This window comes from Lemur catta, chromosome 9 (genome assembly GCF_020740605.2).
Source record: "Lemur catta isolate mLemCat1 chromosome 9, mLemCat1.pri, whole genome shotgun sequence".
NCBI lineage: Eukaryota > Metazoa > Chordata > Mammalia > Primates > Lemuridae > Lemur > Lemur catta.
In genome coordinates, this window is record NC_059136.1 from 85,137,133 (window position 1) to 85,158,026 (window position 20,894).

Sequence of the window (20,894 nt, forward strand, 5' to 3'; positions counted from 1 at the left end):
TAAACTATAGCACATCCAGACAATAAAATATTTTTCTGCACCAAAAAGAAATGAGCTATCAAGCCATAGAAAGACATACAGAAACCTTAAGTGGATGTTACCATATGAAAGAGGCCAATCTAAAAATGGCTGCATACTGTATGATTTCTACTATATGACATTATGGAAAAGGCAAAACTATGGACAGAGTAAAGAGATCAGAGGCTGCTAGGAGTTGGGCAGTGGGGAGGAGTGAGGCAAGGTGAAGGGATGAATACGCAGAGGATTTTTAAGGCAATGAAAGTACTCTGTATGTCACAGCAGTCCCCAACCTTTTTGGCACTAGGGACCAGTTTCATGGAAGACAATCTTTCCACATATGGGGATTGGGGGGGATGGTTTCAGGATGATTCAAGCACATTACATTTATTGTGCACTTTATTTCTATTATTATTGTTACACTGTCATATATAATGAAATAATTATATGACTCACCATAATGCAGAATCAGTGGGAGCCCTGAGCTTGTTTATCTGCAACTAGGTGGTCCCACCTGGGGGTGATGGGAGACAGTGACACCTGAAGGGTATTGCTTATGTCTAGTCTAATCTGGGCTGCTGTCACTGCAGAAAACCCTGCTTCACAAAGATAGGAAATGGAAATGGAAGCAGGCTTTACAGTGCTTTTGTGGAATCTCAGGATATTCCACCCTGACTTTAATCCAGAACATATGGAGATTTGAAGTTGTCTCAAACATACTTTTAAGGCCACCATCATTTGTGATCTCAAGCAGTTGATCTTCTAGCACCAACAAAGTCGCTTCACCTGACTTATTCACAAATAGGTCGAGGATCCATTCCTTTCCAGTACGGGGATCTTTTGTGTTTAGGAAGTAGTGGTCAGACTCTTTTGAAAGCTGAGATAGGTGATATGCACCAACTGGGAGAAAGAAGACTCTGGCTCAGTCTCTTTCAAAATCTCTGCTAATGTCTGAAACATGTCAAAAATCCCAATGTTCACTCGTCACCCCCATAATTCTAGTTTGGTTTTGAATGTAGCCACTTTATCTGCCACCTTGAACACAGCTGCCGTTCTCCCCTGAAGCGACAGATTGAGTTTGTTGAGCAGGTTGAATATGTCACACAAGTAAGCAAGTTTTGTGACCCACTCTGTGTCACTGAAATGTGCTGCCAGTGGTGACTGTTTTTCTAAAAGAAATCTCTGGAGCAGCTCTTGTAACTCAAAAGCTCTGGCTAGTGATCTGCTGTTAGAAAGCTGTCTCACTTCTGTGTCTAAGAGAAGACATGTATACTCTGCATCCATCTCCTCACAGCTGTGTGAACAGATATGAGTTAAGGGCATGCACTTTATTGTGTTTGATAATTTTAATCACATCATGCAAAACGTTGTTTAGTTCAGGTGACATTTTTTGGCTAGCCAGCATTTCTCTATGGATGACACAGTGTGTAGACTCATATTCAGAAGCGACCTCCTTGACCCGAGTAGTGAAACCAGAAAGCTGTCCAGTCATGGCAGCAGCTCTGTCTGTGCATATATCGACAGAAAATGACCAATTTAGTTTTCCTGATTACATAATCATTCAAGACTTGAGTTCTGCAGCTGTGATGTTGGTTGGCAACAAAAGTGCACATATCTTCATGCACATCCTCCTAAAAAATACATTGCACAAAAACAAACATTGTTGCCCTGTTGTCAACATCGGTAGATTCACCAACCTGGATCTCGTATCACAGTGACCCATTAATCCTCTCTAACAATTGTGTCTCAATATCCTCTGCTATTTCATCAATGCGTCTACTTATGGTGCTAGCCGAAAGAGGCACACATGCCACCTTTTAAACTGCAGCCTCTCCTAAAAGTTCACAGCAAATGTCCTTAGCAGCAGGCAGGATCAACTCCTCACCAGCAGTAAAGGACTTCTTAGCTTTAGCAATGCAGCTAGCCACTAATGATGCTGTCACTGCAGACACATTTGATGAAGTGGTGGCCTTCAATAATTGCTTCTGCTCTTTGTGTTCATATTTTTTTTTCTTTTGAAAAATCTCCAAAGGCTTGTCTTTTAATGCAGGGTGCTTGGTCTCCATGGGCAAAGTAGTTTTGAAGGTTTCACGGCTTTGTTGCATAGCCGGTTGCCACATATTATACACAGTGGGCTTGGACAATGTGAATCATCTGTTGCAATGAACCCGTAATTTAAGTAGGACTCTTGGTATTTTCTTTTAAATGAAGCTTTTATTTTGTTGGAAGTCTTAGGAGTCTTTTGCTGTCTTATCATTGGGTCCTTTCCCCCTTTTCAACAAAGCTCTTCAGCAACATTTGTGTTTTACTCATTTTTGGTTGGGTTAGCTTGTGGGCTTACCAAAACTGTGACTGAGACAAGTGCATAGTGTAGAAAAAAGGCAGGGATGGAAGTGGTAAATAAAATAATGGGCAGGCCACGCATGGACTAAAATAAGTGTCAGATTCTGACTTAAAGCCTGCCACCAGATGCAGCTGTACAATTGAAGTATATCAACTCACTTGCCACTATAAAGCCTGCCACCAGAGGCAGCTTAATTGTCACTTGTCACTCATTGATAGAGTTTTGACATGAGTCTGCAAGCAAGTGATTTATTATGGTCTCTGTGCAGTCAGATCTCTCTGCTAATGATAATCTGTATTTGCAGCCGCTTCCCGGCACTAGCATCACTGCCTTAGCCTCAGATCATCAGGCTTTAGATTCTCACGAAGAGTGTGCAACCTAGATCCCTCACATGCACAGTTTACAGCAGGGTTCGTGCTCCTATGAGAATCTAACGCCACTGCTGATCTGACAGGAGGCAGAGCTCAGGCAGTGATGTGAGCAATGGGAAGCAACTGTAAATACAGAAAAGCTTCAATCGATCGCCTGCCAGCTCATCCCCTGCTGTAAGGACCGGTACTGGTCCTTGGCCCCGGGGGCTGGGGACCACAGCTGTATGGTATTGTAATGGTGGATACATGTCATTATACCTTTGTCCAAACCCATAGAATGTATAACACCAAGAGAGAACCCTAATGTAAACTATGGACTTTAGTGATGATGATATGTTAATGTAGATTCATCCAGTGTAACAAATGTGCCACTCTGGTGGGGGATGTTGACAATGGGGAGACTGTGCATGTATGGGGACAGGGATATATGGAAAATCTCTGTACTTTCCCTTAATTTGGCTGTGAACCTAAAATTGCTGTAAAAAAAAGTCTTAAAAAAAAAAAAAAAGGCAGGTGGCTCATGCCTGTAATCCCAGCACTTTGGGGTACCAAGGTGGGAGGATCACTCGAGGCCCAGAGTTTAAGACCAGCCTGGGCAACTTCGTGAGATCCTGTCTCTACAAAAAATAAAGTTAGCTGTGTGTGGTGGCACATACCTGTAGTCCTAGCTACTCAGGAGGCTGAGGCAGGAGCATCACTTGAGTCCAGAGTTTGAGGCTGCAGTAAGTTATGATTGCACCACTGCACTCCAGCCTGGGTGCCAGAGAGAGAACTGGTCTCTAAAAAGAAAGAAAAAAAAAAAACCATGCACATACTCTGGGCATGGCACAAGGACTGGATGGGAACTCAGGACTGACCCAGGAAATAAGAAAAGGAATTGGGGGTGGGGATGCAGATGGGGCCAAGGACCATTCCTGAGAAGGGAACAGACCATGTGAGTGAGTTTCATTTTAAATTACTTTAAAAACACCTTCCCAGGAAATTCTAACCCCAAACTAATCGGTTACTTTACTGAAAGTCTACTGTAATAGCATATAATCTGTATCTGTTTATTTCCCCTCTCAGGATACTAACTCCAAACCCCTCTGAAATGTTTCCACAGAAACAAAGCACATCTTTGTCACAACTGTAAATTAAATTCACTGCAGAAAAGATTAAAAAATCTAACAGACTCTGCCAATGAAAGATACATAGTAACCTTCTACTCTCCCCTCACACATATCACAGGATGAATCAGTTACAACTTTTCCTGTTTTTCTTCTTTACTAATATCCTTCCTCTAATTTCCACTCCACCCCCCTCTTTGATTTTTCCCTCATTCTGTAGTCACAAAGCTGTCCCAGTTTTTCCTAGGTTTATTACATCTTATTTGAAGTACCTTTTATTCATCCTGATTCTTGATAAAGAAAAGTGATATAGGAATTAAAAATAAAATACAGTATATGCAAAATAATCAATGTTGGGACTAATGCAGTACAGAAGAACAGTGTGCACTCAAAAACTTGAGAGGAGGCTGGGCATGGTGGCTCATGCCTGTAATCCTAGCACTCTGGGAGGCTGAGGCGGACGGATCGTTTGAGCTCAGGAGTTCGAGACCAGCCTGAGCAAGAGCGAGACCCCGTTTCTACTAAAAAAAATAGAAAGACAAAAATACATAAAAAAATTAGCCGGGCATGGTGGTGCATGCTTGTAGTCCCAGCTACTCAGGAGGCTGAGGCAGAAGGATTGCTTGAGCTCAGGAGTTTGAGGTTGCTGTGAGCTAGGCTGATGCCACAGCACTCTAGCCCAGACAATAGAATGAGACTCTATCTCAAAAAAAAAAAAAAAAAAAAAGGAGTGTCCAAGAACCTCAACAAAAGTCATATAAGCCTGCTGATGACCTGAAACTGGCTTCATTTTATTACAGACATTCAGAGTAAGGGACTGAGTGAGGAGGTGGATGTAACCACTGACAGCCCGTTGTTTTCCATACTAAAATCAAAACTGCCAGGATAAGGAGAAAGGCCCTAACTTTATCCCCAGAAGACCCCATGTCCCTCCACTTGGTCCACAATGAACAGAGAGGGATGGAAGCAATGGCAACAAAGCTCTGTCCTAGACTTCTAGGCCTCCCAAGGTCACTGTCTTGGGTTCCCAACCACCAGAACGCCTGCCCTATTCCCACCCCCAAGCCTTCCCATTTGGAGGCACACTCCCAGCATATCTTGCAGGCAGATGTGAACACAGAACACTCGCAAGGCGGATTCCTTGAGGGCTGTGTTCACTGGCAGAGTGATGGGGCCTAGGGTCAGGCTGGTTCTGACTAAGGCTGGGAGAAGAATTCAGACTGAGGAGACACAACAAAACAAAACCAAACCAAACCCCACAAAGACAACAGTCACTTTCATGTCTCACAGAGTCTCTTGGGAGAACCTCCAACCTGTTCTCTGCTTCCATTCTAAACCCCCTGCAATCCATTCGTCCCCAGTAGCCATAGCAATTTTTTAAAATCACTGTAAATTTGATAATTTCGCTCCCTGCTTAAACTCTTTCCATGGCTTCCCACTGCCCTTAGAATAAAATCCAAACTGTGAATTATTGCTGACAACCTACATTCGCCCACATGGCCTAACCTCTGCCCACCTCTCCAGCTGCACCCACCAGAGCCTCTTGCCCCTCTATTCACTAGACTCCTGTTAGAACCACCTGCTTCCTACCTAGTTCACACACACACACATCCTCGCCGATCTTCTGTCTCTCAGCCTCTTGTACAGGTGGCCCCTCTGTCTGTGACGCTGTCCTCAGTTCTTCACACTGAGGTCTGTGTTCAAATTCTTCTGACAAATTTCATGACCACCCCAAATAAAGCGCTCCCCCTTTCCAAAGTAATCATCCATCATCATTCTGTTTATTTCCATTTTAGCACTTACGGATTTCATCTAGGATTGCATTTTGCTTGTTTACTGAAAGCCTCCTCAACTAGGGTGTAGGAACTTTGACTTATTCACTGCCATGTACTTAGTAGGCTCTAATAAGACATTTCATTCATTAATTCAACAGGTGGAGAGACACACTTGGAAATTCCAACTTGCTGAAGTGTGCTAGCGAGATCTTCAAAGTGACCAGTGCTGCCTCATTCTTTCATCAGTCTCCTGAATCATCAGTTTCTCCCTCTTTACTGGATTACTCCCAGTAGTATACATACTAATATGCTATCTTAATAAAATTCTCCATAAAAATACAGACCTTCTTATTTAATGATATTTATATAGTGCTTATTATATGCTGAGGATATATCATTAGTCTGTGCCCCAAACTTTTATTATTTATATGAATGATTCTATCTGATAACACTCTTCACTAAGGCTTTTTAAAAATAAGAACTCAGGGCAGGGCGCGGTGGCTCACACCTGTAATCCTAGCACTCTGGGAGGCTGAGGTGGGTGGATTGCTCGAGGTCAGGAGTTCGAGACGAGCCTGACCAAGAGCAAGACCCCATCTCTACTAAAAATAGAAAGAAATTATCTGGCCAACTAAAAATATATATAGAAAAAATTAGCCGGGCATGGTGGCGCGTGCCTGTAGTCCCAGCTTGGGAGGCTGAGGCAGTAGGATTGCTTGAGCCCAGGAATTTGAGGTTGCTGTGAGCTAGGCTGATGCCACGGCACTCACTCTAGCCCAGGCAACAGAGCAAGACTCTGTCTCAAAAATAAAAAAAAAATAAAAATAAGAACTTAGGATAAATACAGATGCTTATAGAATATGCTAAAGAAAACTTCACTCCAAAGCAAGTATTTGTTTTCAAAATTCTTTTGACAGTAAAAATTTATTGGCTAGCACATTAGAAAAAATTTCCCAAAGCACCTAAATTACAGCCAATTACATATTTAAATTATAATACTTATTTAAATTACACTACTTCATTTCAAACCCTGACTTTACATTGGCTATGTTATTAGTAAAGACAACACGAAGAATTTTACCTTAATGTTTTAACATTTCAAAAATTGGGACCTTCATATATATATATTTCCCTACTAATTTTTTCCTATCAATAGACACTGCTGCTTCATCCCAGCAATGGTAAAGTCAATTTAGACCTATACCTATAAGTACTCAAAATCAAGAGCAAAGAAAATAAGTTAGGTTAATGCATGTCCTAGAATGGGTAAACCCCTGTGGAGTTACGGGAGGCCATGGGAGAAGAAAAGATAAAATTAAGTGGCAGAAACATCTACACAAATTCTTGAGTCAAGTTTTAATCTAAAAGTCACAAGTGAAATAAAAATATTGATTCAACTGGAATGTGTGCAAGGATATTGTGTGGTGTAAAATCAAGCAAAATGTGTTAAACCAAAAGCTGATATCAAACTTAATAAAACTATAAATTTCAACAGTACCCAAACTGAAGTATATCATATCTACCACCTTTCTCCGAAGAACTAAAAGTTTCTGGCATTTATCTCCATATATCCAGGAGAAAATACATTAAGAAAAAGGTAGGGACATTTTTTAGATTAAATAAAGAAAGGAAAAAGGGTAAATTATTTTCTGTAGACCAGAGAGAGGAAAAGAAAGTTCAGTCCTATCCAGCTCAGAAAACAAAGCAGAGAAACAGGATTATGCACACCTGGAGACACAAAAACAAAATATAGTTTAGGAATAATACTCCACAAGAAAATCCAAAGCTGAAGATATAGTTCCATAAATTTTTTGTCCTGATGGTTTTCTGAGTGAGTTTATCATGTATTTTTTTAAACATCTCTCTGTCCATCTATTATACATGGGTGTTGGGTATCCTGCTTTCCCTACACCCACTCCATTCCATGAAACCAGACCTCAATGTCTTCATTTGTATCTTTTTATTTCGTAATGAATTTTTCCCTGTCATCTTCCTTATTTGTCCATACTGTAAGAATAATTGTTGAAGTTCAATATTTAATGATTGAAAGACCAATTAGATAGAACTTTAAATTCACTTTTATTTAAAAAGCAGGGTGTGGGTCTTATTTTTCCTTTAAAATTAAATGGAATTTGAGGATGCATGCTTCTTGTCCTCCAGAAGCACAAGTAGCAAAAAAGACAAATGCTCAAAGAATCACAAATGAAGGTAGACTGTGATCAATTCTCTAAGAGAGTCACCAGCATTCACAGGAAGGAAAAACCACTTGCAACTGAACTTATCTAGGTATTTGGGTTGGTACAGAATATGAGGAAGGTTTGAAGGATGGTCACTCAAAACAGAAAGGACAGTAGAAGTCCTTAGTATAATAAAAACAGGGAATAGCCATTAGTCCTGTTTGTCTTAATGCATACCCACACTGAAGGAAAAGACCAACTCATCAATAAAAACAGAAACTGTCATGAAGCGACATTCACCTTGGAATTTTATAGGGCATTGCCATTAAACCTTTATCTTACTTTCATGCTTATAAGCTTAAGTTGGAAATCATTCTTTTTATCCACAGGAAATAAAGGCTGTAAACGTGTATTTGAGATCACACTGTAGGGAATTTTGATTGCCAGGCTTCTCACTCCAGATTTCATTCTGTAGATGAGGATGTGAAGGCATTTGAAAAAGGAACTGCAAGGCTGTAGGTGTAGAAGATAAATCAAATGGAGGGGAATGAAGAAACAGGGGCTTGGCAACAAGAGTGGCAGGTTTGCAAAATATGGACAGGTGAAGTAAGTTGTTAGCTATTTGCATGTGGGGTGCAAGTTAGTGAGAGGAATTATTAATAACAATTCCTCAAGGTTTTATTCCTGGGTAACCAGGAGAAATAACTAGAAATGGTGGGGAAGGGAGAACACAGCAAAATGACAGCGAAGTAATTACTAGCCTTGCTGGAAATGCCTGCATGAGACCCACGAATTTGAAACCTTCTGTGTGTCAGGCTTTATTTCTAGGCACTCAGGATACAGCAGTGAACTCAACTGGCAAGTGCTCCTACCTACATGGAACTTACCCTCTAGTGGCAGACAACACATAATGAATAAAGTAAATAAACAGAGCAATATATATTATAGCAAGAGTGGGGTTGCATGTAACTTTAAATAGCCAGGTTATCATCTGAACAAATATCCAGAAGAGAGTGAGCTGGAGAAGAGTAGGCAAGGAACACAATATTTCAAAATAATTTCACTCCACAATGCTTTGAAGTCAGTTAACATTGCAACATACCTCTCTGGGACCCAGTCTTATATCCTTGGGCTGGCACTCAGGGTTCCACTTCCTGACTCTATCCTACCCAATCAAGAAAACTTCACCAATAACACAGTGATAACAAACTGTCTAGTAGGTCAATTTGTTTATACTGGCTGTTTACATTCCCTACATGGGAGAAAAGGGCTGCATTTTAAAACATCAAAGCCAAAGCACTGTTAGAACATGTTTGTACAAAGCTTAAGAAGACAACCATCTTGTTCTCAAAGCAATAATTGATGTAGCAACTTTGAGACTTGTGATTTAAATCAAAGGTACTGAAGAATGATTATGAATCATGCAATTAAGCTACCAAGCAGGATGCTGCTTAGAGAAAAAGAATTCACAGCACCATAAAACTGTCAAAAATAAAAATAGTAACTATCATCAAAAGTAGAAATAATATCCTTTGATTTTATAATTTGTTGATCAGCAGAGCTGAATACTAAATTCTGCCATTATTGGTTCTAGGTCTTTGGCCTCATCCTTATCTGTAAAGATCTGATTTTACAGATTCCTTTCAATTCCAAAATTCTAGGTAGCAAGCTATGGTTCCTATGATGTTTGTTTACGCATTTTGAGTGCTCTGGTTTACTTCGTCTTGCAATAATAGTACAAACAAGCACCTACCCAAAATAATACAACTTGTAAGTTCTGTATAAAGTGCTATGAACTGCTTTTAAACAAACTTATCTGAACTTGGTGCTTAAAATTTACATTCGCCCTAAAGAAGCAGCCTTTTTTCATCCCTCTTTTAGAAGTCTTCAAGACTCTGAGGTTTCTATAGCAGTTGAGAGTGGATTTCATTTGGAACAAGGTGGATAATCACATCAGGTAACACCCCTAGTATTAGAAAAAAGTAATGAGACTTTTTCTTGTAGGACTTAGTCTACGAAAACTGTTCCAAAGGAATCCCCAAGCATTTCTAACAACAACTGTGAGGAAAGAAAAAGTGTAGGTTTTCTAGTGATAACAACTTTGGAAATCAATGCCCATCTGAATGTATAATAAAGAAAACAGCCAACATTTATTGTGTACTGTGTGCCAGGTGCTAGGTATTAACTCATTTAATTTTCAAAACAATGCTGCAAAGTTGGAACTATTATTAATATCATATCCCCACTTTACATATGCGGAAACTAAGGCATAGAAAAGTTAAGCAAATTGCCCAAGTTTTCACAGTTAATAAGTAGATTCAAACCCACGCATTCCAGCTTCAAAACCTCCCGCACGCTTAATCTCCAGGATACACCCCCTACGTGAACCTGCCGTCCTAGTTTAAATAACAGTCTCATTACTCCCTGCAAACAGATTAACCCGAAGTGAAAATAAAGCCGCACCGCAAGCTCACTGTAAATATATTTTAAAGAATACAAAAACTTTACAGTACCTGAAGCTTTCTCGAGATTTGGGGAGGGGGTGTGTGGAACGACTCAAACGTTTTCTATGCGGAAGCAAGTGCCGCGAACCAGCGCTGCGAAGCCAGAGCTGGACCCAGAGTCGTCCCGGCGTCTCCCTCCCGGGGCTCCCGCGTGGGGACCGCCCACCCGCCCGCGGCCGGCCCCGCCCGCCTACTCGCCGCGGAAATGGCACCGGCGCCGTCAGCCCGCAGCACACCTGCCTTGGCGCGTCGGTAGAGTCCCTCCACCTGGCCCACGCGGCGCCGACACCCCTCGCCACCCGGTTTTCGCACGCCAGCTCGGTGAGCCACACGCTTACCTTCGGGGACCCAGCCCCCGCGCGGGGCGAGTGGGAAGCGCCGCCACAGCTGCGCCACACTCGACCCGGACAGGCGCAGCAACACCCGCTCCCTGAGGCGCCCGCCGCGCTCCCCGCCGGGGCTGGACCTCCAGGCCCCGCCCTCCAAGGCAGGCCCCGCCCTCACCAATCCCCAGCGCCGCCGCGGCCACGCCCAAGTGGGGGAGGCGGGGCCTCGGCTCGCTCAGCCCCGCCCATAGCGCTCTTGGGCTACGGATCCCAGAAGAGGTGCAGGGAGGGTGCACCCCTGGGGGCCCTAAGTAAATAAGGAGGGTGGGGAAGGACTGGAGGTGTGTGACCCCAGGGGGAGGAATGGCGGGAGGCAGGCAGAGTGAAGAGGGAAAACCAGAGAGAGCCCTCGGGAGTAAGGTGAAGAAAAAGGTTTGGGAAAGGAAAAATAAAGCACTTTCCCCAGGTTCCAGCTAAGGTGTGGGACTGGGTGAGATCTTAAAAGAACAGAGTTCACTCATTCAGGACACTGGCATAATCTCATTCTCCTTAGGCAGGCTAAGAGTTACACACAAATTCAGGGTTCCATGCTGAAAAGTCATTGGGAATGGAATTCAGAAGAGCAAAGAAAGGAAGCAATTCCGTTATTGACCTCCAGTACACATCCTTTACTTTAAAAATTACGGACACGACTCCCAGTAAGAATCCTCCTCACCCCAGGCTTAATGTTAATCATTCCTCTCCCCTCAAACAGCAACAGCACATTTCAAGAGAGCAGATCCAGTACACATGGGTTTGTCATGAATGTCCACAGTGGACTACTTACTACAGGGTTTGCAACTAAGTGTATGGATAAAGGAAAATCACACTATCCGAAGGACTTAACTATTAATGCATCTGAGTTTGGAAGGTGAAAAACGACTTGAGGAATTGAGTCAATAACTGAGCTGGGGCCTGTAGTTCCAGCTACTTGAGAGGCCAAGGCAGGAGGCAAAATAGCAAGACCCATCTTTAAAATAATAATAACTGAATAGAATTATGGCAAGGAAACATAAGGCTCACTTTGCCAATAAGCAGAATTGGCACACAGAAAGTTTTCCTACAAGAATTTCAGAAAATAATGCCAAGAGTCCAGGTAAGTTACAATATCTGAAGCCCTCAAGTTGCTTATCAGTAAAATGAAGGGATTTATCCTGGTGACCTCATGGCCTCTAAATGCCCATCCACACTCCAGAGTTCATCCTGCCAGGCTCAACTCTGAGAGTAGAAGGAACACAGGGAAGCACTGTCCAGTCAGAAGCCACACAGAGAAACTGGGAATGTTTAGAAAAAGCCTCAGGGATCTCTGGCATCATTTCATTCAAGCTCTCCTGTATAATTTTCCTATTTGTAATAATAATAATAATAGTACGCTAGTTCCCCGCTTATCCTCAGTTTCACTTTTTTTTTTTTTGAGTGAGTTTCAGGCATCCACTGGGGGTCTTGGAATGTATCCCCCATGGATAAGGAGGGACTATTGTATCACTCTTGCCCTAGCTCAAAACCTTTGACTCTTTTTCCCTCTCAGGACTCACATTTAGCCACCAGGTCCTTGGCTTTCTTCTTTACAGAGTCTCTCAATGACTCTTCCCATTTTTCCTGCCATCTCTGTGTAAAGTACAAATTCAAAGTACTTAGGGTCTTCAAGCTGACCCTAAAGTATTAATACATTTTCCACCTAATCTCCAGCTACTCTCTGATGTACACATCTGTCTGACAGACTGTCTCCTCACTGCCCAGAATGCACAGCATACAGGTAACATCCCTGTCACTGTATATGCATACTCACAGCCAGAAGACCTTCTTCTCAGTCCTAGCTACCTGTCCTGACCACAACAACTCTGCTCGGGGACCTCTCTATGTAATAAAATGCTACAATACTTAAGTTCAGCACCACTTAACTTAGCACTTTGAAAGGCTACCTTCTTTTGTTTTCCATTATTTATAATATTTTCTCCAAAACTAAACTGTAAACTATTTACTAGATGTCCCCAGGCCCCAGCCAATCCAGGAAGAAAAATCGATTTTCACTCTCAAGAAGCCTAAAAGAAATCATATACTCATTTACAATTAGGCTGTTCAGGTTACCTATAACAGCAAGATTCTCTGTTTTGTTTTCTTTTCTTTTAAGAGATGGGGTCTCACTATGTTACCCAAACTGGTCATGAACTGGTGGCCTCAAGTGATCCTCCTGCCTCAGTCTCCCAAAGAGGCATGAGCCACCATGCCCGGCTTCTGTTTTTGTCTGAAATATTATGACACTGAAGTAGCATCAGTTACTTCGTGCTAACCAAAAGCTTTGGTTGGAAGTTACATGTGACTGATTTATAAAAATGGATAAATAAATAATTATTAAATAAGACTTGTTTGGAAGGCTAAATCTTTGAAATTCATGGAGGTAAATAAAAAGTAGCCTACCTACTCTTCATCACCCCATTGCCCAAACAAGTGACATACACATAGTAAATGCTTCAAAATATATTAATCAGTCCATGATTATTATCAACTTTCCTGAAGCCCTCTCTCTCCCTTGCTATAACTAAAATACTGGTCTTTTGTTTTTCATTTAAATCAGATAGTGAGAGTTTCTCCTTATAATTTCAAAGAAATTCTCAAGAATAAGATAAATAAGAATCACACAGCAGTTCTTGGAGTTGGACTAGAAATGTTTTCAGTATTCTAGAAATAAACCCTCAAATTACAGTAAATTCCCTATGTTATGAGCCCTATATACTATTAAGATCTTTAGAGAGTAAATTTTCCTTAACTGCAACTTTTTTTTAAGACAAGGTTTCACTCTGTTGCCCAGGCTGGAGTGCAGTGATGCAATCATATCACACTGCAGTCTTGGACTCCTGGGCTCAAGCAATCCTCTTGCCTCAGCCTCCCGAGTAGCTGGGGACTACAGGTATGCGCCACCAGGCCCGGCTAATTTTTAAAATTCTCTTGTGGACATGGGATCTCGCTATGTTGCTTAGGCTGGTCTTGAACTCCTGGCCTCGAGTGATTCTCCCACCTAGGCCTCCCAAAGTTCTACCATTACAGACAGGCCTGAGCCACCATGCCTGGCCCCTTAACTGCAACTTTAACCAGATGGCACAAGGAGAGCAGGACCAAGTTTGCAGAGTGAGTACCAAGTAAGAGTGAAACTGATTTGCAATCTATCACTGACCCCTTGTGTTTTGCACATGTCAATAGCACATTTCAGGGAGGTCCCAGAGCTCTGAAGTCTGGCCCAAACAATCTATAAATCACTACCCACAGCAAACCTTTATAATATTTTGGAGATTTAAGGAGTACTAAATAGGCAGACTAAACAACAGTCACACTTTATTTTACAGAGGCTATTGGTTATAGACTCTTGGAACTTTTCCTCTCCTCAAAATGTGAGTGACTATTAAGAGTAGAGCCTTAGGGGACTTCTGAATCCAGCCAAGATGGAGGAAAAGGACCAGATTAACCCTTCCACCTGGAAGGTGGAAAAAGAGCCAAACAAAATATAAAAAACAATAGTTTTCAAGATACTAGATATCAGACAATGAAGGAAAATGATCCCTCAGATGAAAAACAAACTAGGTGTAGCCCAGCTTACTACTTTCAGAGAGCTTACAGGCCACAGCACAGAGAAGGCATGCAAGAGGGCCCAGCAGACTCCCCAAGTTGAGGAGATGGAGTTGTAAATCTAGGGAGAACAAAATGGCCAGAGTTTATGAGACACAGTTAACTGCACAGAGAATCCCAAAGTTCTGCAGAGGGTTCTCCTTGAGAATTTGAGAGTGTTGATCAGTACATGGATGTGAGAAAACTATAAATGGTCCAGGAAAGAAAAAACCATTTGAAAGCATTAGAGAGAACAGGATTGGGCACTCACAGAGGACCAGGAACAGTGGCTTCTCCCACCAGGCCACCTAGAAAACCTCCCAGTTCAATGGGGTAGAGTATTCAGAAGGGCCTTGCCTTAATACTGGGTAGGAATTAGCCCTAGACTAAATGCTGCTTGGGTCCTACAAAAAAAAAAAAAAATCATGTAAGTAAGATCTGGGCCAGGCCCAGTGGCTCATGCCTGTAATCCCGGCACTTGGGAAGCTGAGGTGGGAGGATTGCTTGAGGCCAGGAATTTGAGACCCACCTGGGTAACACAGTGAGAACTCACCTCTACAAAAATTTCTTTTAAAAATTAGCTAGGCATGGTCATACACACTATAGTCCTAGCTACCTACCTAGGAGGCTGAGGTGAAAAGACTGCAGCCTGAATGACAGAATGAGACCCTATCTCTAACAAAATTTTAAAAAGTTTTTTTAACAGGCACAGTAGCTTATACCTATAATCCTAGCACTTTGGGAGGCTGAGGTGGGAGGATCACTTGAGGCCAGGAGTATGAGACCAGCCTGGGCAACACAGCAATACCCCGTCTTTACAAAAAATTAAAAAAAGAAAAATAGCCAGGCATGGTGGCATGTACCTGTAGTCCCAGCTACTTGGGAGGCTGAGGCAGAAGGATCAAGTTTGAGGCTGCAGTGAGCTATGATCATGCCACTGCAGTCCGGCCTGGGTGACACAGTGAGATCCTATCTCAATTAAAAAAAGAAAGAAGAAGAAGAGGAAGATCTGGAAGGATCAAACTATTTCCATAATTTAACTCCATCTCAAATAAAAATTCAAGCATATTTATAGGAATACAAAAATATCCAGCAGCCATCAAGGTAAAGTTCACAATATTTAAAATTCAGTAGTCAATATTGAATATCTGGCATTCAGTTTTACAAGGCATGCAAAGAAACAGAAAAATATGACCCATAATGAGATTAAAAATCCATTGCTGAAACTGATCCACAACACATAGATGTTAGAATTAGCAGACTAGGGCATTAAAAGAATTATTATAATAGTAATATATTCAAAAAGTTAAGTAGAGAAAAAGAAGGTACAAAATTTCTAAATCCAACTTCTAGAGATGAAAACAACAATCTCTAAAGTGAAAAATATACTGGATTGGACTAACGGAAGATTAGACATTGCAGAAGAAAAGGTTAGTGAACTAAAAGACAGCAATAGAAACTTCCAAAAGTGAAGAGAGAGAAAAAAGAATTAAAAAGAAAAGAAAATCAATAACCTGTGGACAATTTCAAGCAGCCTAATATATTTGTAATTGGATTCCTTGAAGGAGAGGATAAAGGGGGAGTTGGGAATCAGAAAAAACATTTGAAGAAATAATGGCTGACATTTTCCCAAATCAGATGAAAACTATAAACTCGCAGATCTGACAAATTCAATGAAGTCAAACACTACGGACATGAAGAAAACTACGCCAAGGTGCATCATAATAAAATTACTAAAAAACCATTGATAAGGAGAAAATCTAATAGCAGCCAGAAAAACAGACATGTCTGAAGGAACAAAGGTAAAAATGTCAGTAGATTGCTCATCAGAAATAGTGCAAACAAGAAGATAGTGGAACATCTTTAAAATACTGAATTTAAAAATCGATCAACCTAGAATTCTACATTCAGCAAAAATATCTTTCTTTTTTTTTTTTTTGAGACAGAGTCTCGCTGTGTTGCCCAGGCTAGAGTGAGTACTGTGGCATCAGCCTAGCTCACAGCAACCTCAAACTCCTGGGCTTAAGCGATCCTACTGCCTCAGCCTCCCCAGTAGCTGGGACTACAGGCATGCGCCACCATGCCTGGCTAATTTTTTTCTGTATATATATTTTAGTTGGCCAGATAATTTCTTTCTATTTTTTAGTAGAGACGGGGGTCTCACTCTTGCTGAGGCTGGTCTCGAACTCCTGACCTCGAGCAATCCACCCGCCTCGGCCTCCCAGAGTGCTAGGATTACAGGCGTGAGCCACCGCGCCCGGCCAAAAATATCTTTCAAAACCAAAGGCAATATAAAGACTTTTTCAGACATACAAAAGCTGAAAGAATTCATAACCAGCAGATTCACACCACAAAAAAATGTTCAAGGAAGCCTTTCAGACATAGGAAAATTATTCCAGATTTCCAGAAATGTAGATCTACATAAGAAATGAAGAGCACCAGAAATAGTAACAATAGCAGTAAACTTATTGATTTTTTTTAATAAATTTAAATATCATTAAAAGATAACTATTTAAACAAAAATAGTAATACTTTATTATGGGTTTTATAGCCAATGTATAAATAAAATATATGACAACAGTAGCAAAAAGGCTAGGAGAAGAGACATGGAAGTATGCTATTTATAAGATAAATCCTACAAGTAAGCCTCAGTATCCTACAAGTAATGTGATATAATTCAAATGAAGATAGACTGTAATAAAGATGTACACTTAAATCCTAAAATAACCATTAAAATAAGAGGACAAAAGGAGTTATAACTAATAAAAGGAGATAAAATAGAATTATAATGCTCAATCCAAGATAAGGCAGAAAATAAGAAAAAGGAAACAAAAAAACATATAGAACAAATAGAAAACAAATAGCAATATGACAGAGTCAAACTTAACTAACAACAATAATAGCATTAAATCTAATGGTCAAAACACCCCAATTAAATAATTTGTCACACTGGATTAAAAGAAACAAGATCCAATTACATGCTGCCTATAAAAAACTGCACTTCATAAAACTAGAACAATAAGAGCAAATTGAACCAAAGTGGAAGAAAATATTTGTAAATAATGTATCTGATAGTAGTCTAGTATCCAGGATATACAAAGAATTTGTAATGACTGAACAACAAAAAGACAAAGAACCTGATTTTAAATTAGGCAAAAGACTTGAATAGACATTTCTCCAAAGAACATATACAAGTAGCCAATGGTCACATGAAAGGTGCTCAACATCATTAGTCATTAGGGAAACACAAATCAAAACAACAACAAGATACCACTTTACACTCACTACTAGGATGGCAATAATTTAAAAAGCAGAAAATAAGTGTTGTTGAGGGTGTGGAGAAATTGGAGCCCTTGCACACTGCTGGTGTAAATGTAAAATGATATGGCTGCTGTGGAAAAGAGTTTGGAGGTTTCTCAAGATTTACATAAAGAATTACCACATGACCCAGCAACTCCACATCCAGATATATATCCCAAAGAACTCAGAACAGGTACTCAGACAAATACTTGTACATACATGATCATGGCAGCACTATTCACAACACTCAAAACAACTCATGTAAAGAACTCATGTGTCCATCAACTGATGAATGAATAAACAAACTGTGGTATATACATTCCCCATAAAAAGGAATTACCCATAAAAAGGAATGAAGTACTTGTACATGCTACGACATGAATGAACCTTGAAAACATTATGCTACGTGGGCTTTTATCTTGGGTTGATGAAAATAGACAGAGGTGGCAGTTGCACAACACTGTGAATGTACTATGTCAGTAAACTGTTCACTTTACAATGGTTAATTTTATGTTATGTAAATTTCACCTCAATTTAAAAAACAAAACACCTTAACAATATCCTACTGAGGACTGAATAAGATCTTAGCTCAGTTTCCTAAGTCCTTCATATTTTTACATCACATAATCCTTCTTCCCCTGCATGCACCCCATGCTCCAAGCAAAACCAGCCTTTTCCTGTACATGCACCATAGCACCTCATTTCTCTACATATCTAAGTCCTGTTCATCCTTCAAGGCATAATTCAAAGCTCCTTCAAGAAATTTTCCTCATTCCTTCAGTGAGGAATACTCTCTTTCCTGTAAGCTCCTACAAGCATTTTAGCTGCACCTCTTGCTTTCTACCTCAGTTATTTATTTGTATTTATATGTCCTTTTTTATCCAGTAAGTGTCAGCAAGATCCAAATGTAACTCATTCTATTAATCCCAGAGTCTTTACCATACTTTTACACATAGCAGGCATCTAAATATTTATTTCAGGAAAAAGACTCATGTAAAATGATTTTCTGCATGTGAATACTTTTGGCTTTCCTTATAAAATTGGAGATGTGTTCCTCCAGGAAAACACTTTTGACTGTAGCATGTTTAAAGCATATAGGGAATTGCATATAGGGAATATTACAATTTCCTGATGAAATAGTTATAAAAATATTTCTGAACACTAACATAAAATAACTAGAACTATCTGTATCCTTGACAATAATCACTAATCATCTTAATAGTGCCAGACTCTCCAAGCACTTTCTCTGTTTTAACTCACTTGATCCTCACAATAACCCTATGAACTAGGTAGCTACAATTATCATCCCCATTTTACAGGTGACGAAAAACCTGAAACTCAAATAACTTGCCCCAAGGTCACACTAGTAATTAGTGGGGTTGGGATTAGAACCAGGCACTCTGGCTCCAGATTCCATAACGATATGTTATGTTGATATACCTCTTTGTAATAACAGCTTAATAAAATGACTTTGAAACAGTCAATTCATTTCTAAGAAAACATTTCCTAATATTCTAGAGCAGGTTAATTCAGCGAAACTTTCACTGTTTTCTCAGACTTTGTGTCCTAGAATTCTGGGATGTCTGATAATTTTTAGACATACACTTGATTTTAACTTTACTAAAGAAATTATATTGACTAAGAAACAAAGTTGAAGCAGGAACACAACAGAGCACACAATTAAAAATATAACGATGAATGAACGGTAGAAGAACACATTAAAATTTTAAATAAAGCAATGGGACTGCATACTTACTGAAATATAGACAAAGGAGCCTAAAAATTTTGTAAAGAAAGACTCATGATAATATATTAATAATTCTTTTAATAGTGATTTCCTATATCTCAAATTCCAACATAATTCCTATATAATATAGTGATTATACACTCTTACTTAAGCATGAATGTTGATGTACATAGATTTTAATGTTATAGTGAAGGGACTAAACTCTATAAAGGAGAATTATTGACCTATTATATAATTATATTCAAGCCTTATATAGCAGTGGCCCAGAGGGAAAAAAAGATAAACAGCGATAAAAAGTTGTTCATCTTACAGTAGAAACAAAATCTTTAAATTTGATATCCAGTTTGAATTTTTGCCTCAACTCTCAAAAATCAGTTCTTTTCTATTAATCTTGTATGCAGAAAATCATCTTATTAATGATGTACTAAGTAATTTTATTTTATTTATTTATTTATTTATTTTTTTTTTGAGACAGAGTGTCACTTTGTTGCCCGGGCTAGAGTGAGTGCCGTGGCATCAGCCTAGCTCACAGCAACCTCAGACTCCTGGGCTTAAGCGATCCTACTGCCTCAGCCTCCCTAGTAGCTGGGACTACAGGCATGAGCCACCATGCCCGGCTAATTTTTTTGTATATATATTTTTTAGTTGGCCAGATAATTTCTTTCTATTTTTAGTAGAGACGGGGTCTCACTCTTGCTCAGGCTGGTCTCGAACTCCTGACCTCGAGCGATCCACCCGCCTCGGCCTCCCAGAGCTAGGATTACAGGCGTGAGCCACCGCGCCCGGCCGAAGTAATTTTATTTGACACTGGAATTTGGGATAGGTCTTTGGGTTTAAATTTGTCCAAAATGATTCATATGATATGGCCAGTAACTTTTAATCCATGATTAATTACTCTTATTTCTTTTTATTAATAAATGCCTAATTCAGATTCCACTAATGGAGACATATTACAAGCACAATCTTACAATGTTTATTGTTAGGCATTCTTTTGCATGCTAAAGGGGAAAATTATTTTCCATTGCATTTTTATGATTTAATAGAATATCATACATATGTGAAGTTTTTTGGTTTTTTTCCAGTTTGAGTCCCAAGGCTCAGCGCTAACATTCATTCACACGAATTTACTTTCTAAGATTTTATTGTAGGTTCACCTCTTACCTAATTAAGAAAACCCTTAAGCTCTCTTCCTCTGCATTTTCTCTATTCATACTAAATTTGAATCATAATGATGTATATCTTTTAATAATGAAATGAAACAGCAAAAGATGATACAACATCCAGTGTCATTTATAGAGAATGACAAAACAAAAAGGGAAGAAAAGAAAAACAACTAGTCCTGTTTCTAAGTTCTTGATCTGATATCGTGATTTATAAACCACTAATTATTGATGTAACTAATGTCTCCATTAATTGAAGATTAACATTTTGGCAGAGAGTGTAATAAAAATTCAATGTAATTCAGCAAGTATTGATTACTGAATATGTACCTAGCTGTCTACTGAGCCCTATGCATGGTACATTAAGTGTATAAAATCAGAAACCTTTCAAGCCTACCATCTATTATGGATAGAACAAGAAATAAAA

The 20,894-nt window shown here is 39.9% G+C and overlaps 1 protein-coding gene across 3 annotated transcripts in view; it reads right to left on the bottom strand.

The window, feature by feature from the left end:
- The window catches only part of LOC123644474 (serine/threonine-protein kinase Sgk3), a 123,156-nt gene that overhangs the window by 64,716 nt on the left and 37,546 nt on the right, over nucleotides 1-20,894 (bottom strand). For 2 of the 3 annotated variants that reach the window (XM_045560565.1, XM_045560563.1), the window contains exon 1: nucleotides 10,634-10,736. The exons of the other annotated variant lie outside the window; for it this stretch is intronic. The gene's annotated coding sequence lies outside the window, so the exon portion shown is untranslated. Of the gene's footprint in view, nucleotides 1-10,633; nucleotides 10,737-20,894 lie in introns of those variants that run through there. 3 annotated transcript variants of the gene reach the window in all.